This window comes from Macaca nemestrina, chromosome 13 (assembly GCF_043159975.1).
Source record: "Macaca nemestrina isolate mMacNem1 chromosome 13, mMacNem.hap1, whole genome shotgun sequence".
NCBI classification, from domain to species: Eukaryota; Metazoa; Chordata; class Mammalia; order Primates; family Cercopithecidae; genus Macaca; species Macaca nemestrina.
In genome coordinates this window covers 61717214-61724068 of record NC_092137.1, presented here as the reverse complement: position 1 = coordinate 61724068, position 6855 = coordinate 61717214, and positions in this window count along the sequence as shown.

Here is a 6855-nt window from a genome sequence, read left to right as displayed (position 1 = left end):
GAGCTTGCAGTGAGCCGAGATTGCACCACTGCACTCCAGCCTGGTGAGAGAGCAAGACTCCGTCTCCAAAAAAAAAAAAAAAAAGAAAGTATAAAGATATGATATGTTGCAAGGGTGCAAGGGGCATCACAGCAGAGAAAGGTCTGCAAAGAGGCAAGGGCTGGAGGCAAGTTTTAGAGGGTTGTGCTGGACGGGGCTACGTGTGGAGTGAGGTTATGCTGCTGGGGCTATGTGTGGAGCAAGGTAGCTGTGCCAGTGGGTTGTCTGTGGTTAGTGGTCTCAGAACAATTGTTCTCCCCCACCTGGGTCCCCTTCCTCCTTGTTGGTTATTTATCATGACTACATACTTGCTTAGTTTTGTTCCTAGAAACAGCCAAGTTATTTTATGTCTCAGAGGTTTTGCATATGCTGTTCCCTATTTTTGCATGCTACCTCTATTAATCTTTTTTTTTCTGTTTTTGAGATGGAGTTTCGTTCTTGTTGCCTAGGGTGGTACAATGGCGCAATCTCGGCTCACTGCAACCTCTGCCTCCCGGGTTCAAGCGATTCTGCTGTCTCAGTCTCCTGAATAACTGGGATTACAGGCATGTGCCACCATGCCCAGCTAATTTTGTATTTTTAGTAGAGACGGGGTTTCTCCATGTTGGTCAGGCTGGTCTCAAACTCCCGACCTCAGGTGATCTGCCTGCCTCGGCCTCCCAAAGTGCTGGGATTACAGCGTGAGCCACTATGCCTGGTGTTACCTCTATTAATTTTCTATTGCTGTTAAATTACCGTAACACTAGAGGCTTAGGACAACCCACTTATAGGTGGGTTTTTTTTTTTTTTTTGAGATGGAGTTTTCCTCTCGTTGCCCAGGCTGGAGTGCAATGGAGCAATCTCAGTTCACTGCAACCTCCGCCTCTCGGGTTCAAGCGATTCTCCTGCCTCAGCCTCCCGAGTAGCTGGGATTACAGGCATGCGCCACCACGCCCGGCTAATTTTTGTATTTTTAGTAGAGATGGGGTTTCTCTATGTTGGTCAGGCTGGTCTCGAACTCCTGACCTCAGGTGATCCACCCGCCTCGGCTTCCCAAAGCGCTCGGATTATAAGCTTGAGCCCCTGCGTCCGGGCGAACCACCCACTTATAGTTCTGTAAGCAAGCAGTACAATATGGGTCTCAGCGGGCTAAAAATAAGATGTCAGCAGTGCTGTGTTCCTTTCTGGAGGTTAAAGGGGAGAATCTATTTTCTTGTCTTTTCCAGCTTCTGGAGACCCACCCACATTTCTTGAGTCCTAGTCCCCCTTCCTCCACCTTCAAAGCCAGCAACATTGCATCTTTGGTGTTGTGTAGTCATAGCTCGTCTGAAAAAAGCTGGAAAAGGTACTGTTTTCAGGGCTCCGTGTAATTAATTGGCCTCACCTGAAAAATCCAGGATACTCTTCCCCATCTCAAGGTTCTTATTGTATTTACACTGGCAAAGTCCCTTTGGCTATGTGAGGTACCCAGATTCTGGGGATTTGGACATGGACATGTGGTGCGCGGAGGAGGAGTTATTATGCTTACCACACTACTCTAATGACTGCATTGGGCTGCAAAAATCCAATCTTGGCTTTTGGGTTTTATTTTTGTTAGATAGTCAAAAGCTTTACACAGCAATAAGAAGGCAGTTGATAGCACTGATAAGCCGATTAACAATGCCAACAGGGACCCAGGACTTTTCTTACCATTTTGCCATCTTCAATGCCTTGACATTTGCTACTCCAGACAGCACACGTATTCAAGGCAGACAGAAGAGGGAAGGGGGGCTGGGCACAGTAGCACATGCCTGTTATCCCAGCACTTTGGGAAGGCATGGCAGACGGATCACCTGAGGTCAGAAGTTCGAGACCAGCCTGACCAACATGGAGAAACCCCATCTCTACCAAAAATACAAAATTAGCCAGGCATAGTGGCGCATGCCTGTAGTCCTGGCTACTTGGGAGGCTGAGGGAGGAGAATCGCTTGGACCCAGGAGGCAGAGGTTGCAGTGAGCCAAGATTGCACCACTGCACTCCAGCCTGGGCAACAGAGCGACATACCATCTCAGAAAAAAGAGTAGAAAGGTAAGTTGGAGAAGACCCAAGTAGTTTATTCTAGATGCAACAGGAAATTATAGAAGAGTTTTAATCAGCAAAGTGATGTAATCCAATTTGTTTAAATATAATAATTCTAGCAATAACTAGACAGCAATTTGCTAAGCTTATGTACAAACTGCTGTACAAACGACGCACTTGACTGGGTGCTGTGGAAAGTATACAATAGCATACCTGCCTTCTAATAATGGCCCTAAGTTGTACAAAATAGTACCTGGAGTGTGGATGTGAGGGAGAAGAGTATACTCCACAGTAATTCTGGTCTTTTCCCCCAAACGTCAGATACAATAAAGACACAAAGGTTAAAGGCCTATGTTCAGGCCGGGCGTGGTGGCTCACACGTGTAATCCCAGCACTTTGGGAGGCCGAGGCAGGCAGATCACTTGAAGGCAGGAGTTCGAGACCAGCCTGACCAACACGATGAAACCTCGCCTCTACTAAAAATACAAAAACTAGCCAGATGTGGTAGGGGGCACCTGTAATCCCAGCTACTGGGGAGGCTGAGACAGGAGAATCACTTGAGCCCAGGAGGTGGAGGTTGCATTGAGTGGAGATCATCAGGCTGGGCAACAGAGCTAGACTTTGTCTTTAAAAAAAAAAAAAAGCCTATGTTCAATAACAGCAACCAGTACACTAAGGAGGACAAATCATTTCCATGGAAATAGTAATTTTCCAAAGTTGTTTATGTGGGGCTGGTTTTCAGACAAGTTCTTAGGAACATACGACAAATTGTAGAATTAGAAATTTCATATAGTACATTATTTTTATTCAGAGGTTAGTTCTACCGCTAGATGATGACATATAAACAAAATATTGAAAACAGTCAACTTTAAGCTATCAAAGATAGTATGATTATTGCTGATTATGGTTTTGAAAATTCAAATTTACAAGAAATGATGGGATATTTATAAAATGTAAGACATTCTGCTTCATTGTTCTTTTGGAATGCACACTCTTCAAGAACATTAAAAGGTCCCTGTTGATACATATACTAAGTCAGCATGGCAGAGTGAAGAGTCGAGTTAGGAGGCAGTAAAAACCTTGTTTCTACTGGCTTCTGTGCCTTATCTTTTTTTTTTTTTTTGAGATGGAGTATCGCTGTTGCCCAGGCTGGAGTGCAGTGGTACATCTCGGCTCACCACAACCTCCGCCTCCCAGGTTTAAGCAATTCTCTTGCCTCAGCCTCCTGAGCTGGGACTACAGGCGCACACCACCATGCCTGGCAAATTTTTGTATTTTTAGTAGAAATGGGGTTTCACTATGTTGGCCAGGCTGCTTGTGAACTCCTGACCTCATGATCTGCCTGCCACAACCTCCCAAAGTGCTGGTATTACAGGCACGAACCACCACCTCTGTCTTATCTGTTAATCAATTGAAGTAGATACGGGGTTGGTAAATTGCAGCCCAAAGGCTACTTCTGGTCTACTATATGTTTTGTGTGGCTTGTGGGCTAAGAATGGTTTTAACATTTTAAATGGTTGAAAAAAATTAAAGAAAAATATTATTTTATGACAGACACATGAAAATTATACAAATTGGCCAGGCGCGGTGGCTCAAGCCTGTAATCCCAGCACTTTGGGAGGCCGAGACGGGCGGATCACTAGGTCAGGAGATCGAGACCATCCTGGCTAACACGGTGAAACCCCGTCTCTACTAAAAAATACAAAAAACTAGCTGGGCGAGGTGGCGGGCGCCTGTAGTCCCAGCTACTCAGGAGGCTGAGACAGGAGAATGGCCCGAACCCGGGAGGCGGAGCTTGCAGTGAGCTGAGATCCGGCCACTGCACTCCAGCCTGGGCGACAGAGCGAGACTCCGTCTCAAAAAAAAAAAAAAAAAGAAAATTATACAAATTTCAAAGTCCATAAATAAGGTTTTATTGAAACATAGCCATTTATTCCCCTATTATCTACATCTGCTTTTGTGCTAACAGAGTAGTTGTGATAAGAGACCCATATTATCTACGAAGTATAAAATCTTTACTATTTGCACTTTATACAAAAAGTCTGTTGAGGCTGAGCATGGTGGCTCAACCCTGTAATCCCAGCACTTCGGAAGGCCAAGGCAGGCAGATCACCTGAGCTCCAGAGTTCGAGGCCAGTCAGGGAAACATGGTGAAAACCCATTTCTACAAAAAATACAAAAATTACATGGGTGTGGTGGCATGCTGAAGCAGAAGTGTTTGAGCCCAAGAGGTGGAGGTTACAGTGAGTCAAGAGCATGCCACTGCACTCCAGACTTGGCAACAGAGCGAGACTTTGCCTCAAAAAAAAAAAAAAAAAAAAAGTTTATTCAGCTCTGATGTAGATGATTGAAGAGCAATGACCATTTATGACAACAATTCTCTAAATTCTCAAAGCATGTTAAGCATCATGTATGTTTTTAAAGAAACAAAACCGGCCAGGCGCGGTGGCTCACGCCTGTAATCCCAGTACTTTGGGAGGCCGAGGTGGGCGGATCACGAGGTCAGGAGATCGAGACCATCCTGGCTAACACGGTGAAACCCCGTCTCTACTAAAAATACAAAAAATTAGCCGGGTGTGGTGGTGGGCGCCTGTAGTACCAACTACTTGGGAGGCTGAGGCAGGAGAATGGCGTGAAACCGGGAGACAGAGCTTGCAGCGAGCAGAGATTGCGGCACTGCACTCCGGCCTGGGGGACAGAGCAAGACTCCGTCTCAAAAAAAAAAGAAACAAACAAAACCTAAGAAGCAAGAGATTTTTTTTTTTTTTTTTTTTGAGAGTCTTGCTCTGTCCCCCATGCTGGAGTGCAGTGGCACAATCTGGACTCACTGTAAGCCCCGCCTCCTGGGTTCACGCCATTCTCCTGCCTCTGCCTCCCAAGTAGCTGGGACTACAGGTGTCCACCACCACACCCGGCTAATTTTTTGTATTTTTAGTAGACATGGGGTTTCACCGTGTTAGCTAGGATGGTCTCGATCTCCTGACCTCGTGATCCGCCCACCTTGGCCTCCCAAAGTGCTGGGATTACAGGCATGAGTCACAGCGCCCAGCCGCAAGAGATTCTTAAAAAAAAATTCTGTAAGGATCAGAGTGTGTCTTTAACACACCATATTACTATGCATCTACAATAGTTGTTCTGCATGTTCTTTTTTTTTTTTTTTGAGACGGAGTCTCGCTCTGTCGCCCAGGCTGGAGTGCAGTGGCCGGATCTCAGCTCACTGCAAGCTCCACCTCCCGGGTTTTATGCCATTCTCCTGCCTCAGCCTCCCAAGTAGCTGGGACTACAGACGCCCACCACCTCGCCCGGCTAGTTTTTTATATTTTTCAGTAGAGACAGGGTTTCACCGTGTTAGCCAGGATGGTCTCGATCTCCTGACCTAGTGATCCGCCTGTCTCAGCCTCCCAAAGTGCTGGGATTACAGGCTTGAGCCACCGTGCCCGGCCTCAAGTTCTGCATGTTCTTTTGAGACAGGGTCTCACTCTATCTCCCAGGCTGGAGTGCAGTGGCCCAATCATGGCTCACCCCAGCCTCAACCTCCTGGGCTCAGGTGATCCTCCCACCACGGCATCTGAAGTATTTAATGGCGAAAACTGCAACTACTGGCTCAGCGCTGTGGTTCATGCCTGTAATCCCAAGCACTTCGGGATGCCGAGGCGGGTGGATCACGAGGTCAGGAGATCGAGACCAACCTGGCTAACACGGCGAAACCCTGTCGCTACTAAAAATACAAAAAATTAGCTGGGCGTGGTAGCGCATACTTGTAATCCCAGCTACTCAGGAGGGTAAGGCAGGGTAATTGCTTGAGCCCAGGAGGTGGAGGTTGCAGTGAGCCGAGATCATGCTACTGCACTCCAGCCTGGGCAACAGAGCAAGACTCTATCTCAAAAACAAAAAATTAAAAAAAAAAACTGCAATTACTTTTGCACCAATTTAAACAGCTGGGACTACAGGTGTGTACCACCATGCCTGGCTAATTTGTAAAATTTTTTTGTAGAGACCAGGTTTCACCATGTTGCCCAGGTTTTCTCAGACCCTTGGGTTCAAGCAATCCTCTAGCCTCAGCCTCCCAAAGTGCTAGGATTACAGGACTGAGCCACCGTGCCTCGCCTGTCCTGTATGTTTTTTTTTTTTTTTTGAGACAGAGTTTTGCTCTTGTTGCCCGGGCTGGAGTGCAACGGCACGATCTCAGGTTACCACAACCTCCGCCTCCCGGGTTCAAGTGATTCTCCTGCCTCAGCCTCCCGAGTAGCTGGGATTACAGTCATGTGCCACCACGCCCAGCTAATTTTGTATTTTTAGTAGAGACGGGGTTTCTCCATATTGGTCAGGCTTGTCTTAAACTTCTGACCTCAGGTGATCCGCCCGCCTCGACCTCCCGAAGGGCTGGGATTACAGGCATGAGCCACTTCGCCCTGTAATCCCAGCACTTTAGGAGGCTGAGGCAGGCAGATCACGAGGTGAGGAGTTCGAGACTAGCCTGGCCAATATGGTGAAACCCCATCTCTACTAAAAATACAAAAATTAGTGGGGTGTGGTGGTGCATGCCTGTAGTCCCAGCTACTCGGGAGGCTGAGGCAGAAGAATCGCTTGAACCTGGGAGGTAGAGGTTGCGGTGAGCCGAGACCACACCACTGCACTCCAGCCTGGGTGACAGAGTGAGATTTCGTCAAAAAAAAAAAAAAAAAAAAAAGAAAAAAAAAAGAAAAATCTCTATCAAGCCAGGTGCAGCAGCTCTTGCCTGTAATCCCAGCACTTTTGGAGGCCAAGACGGGTAGATCA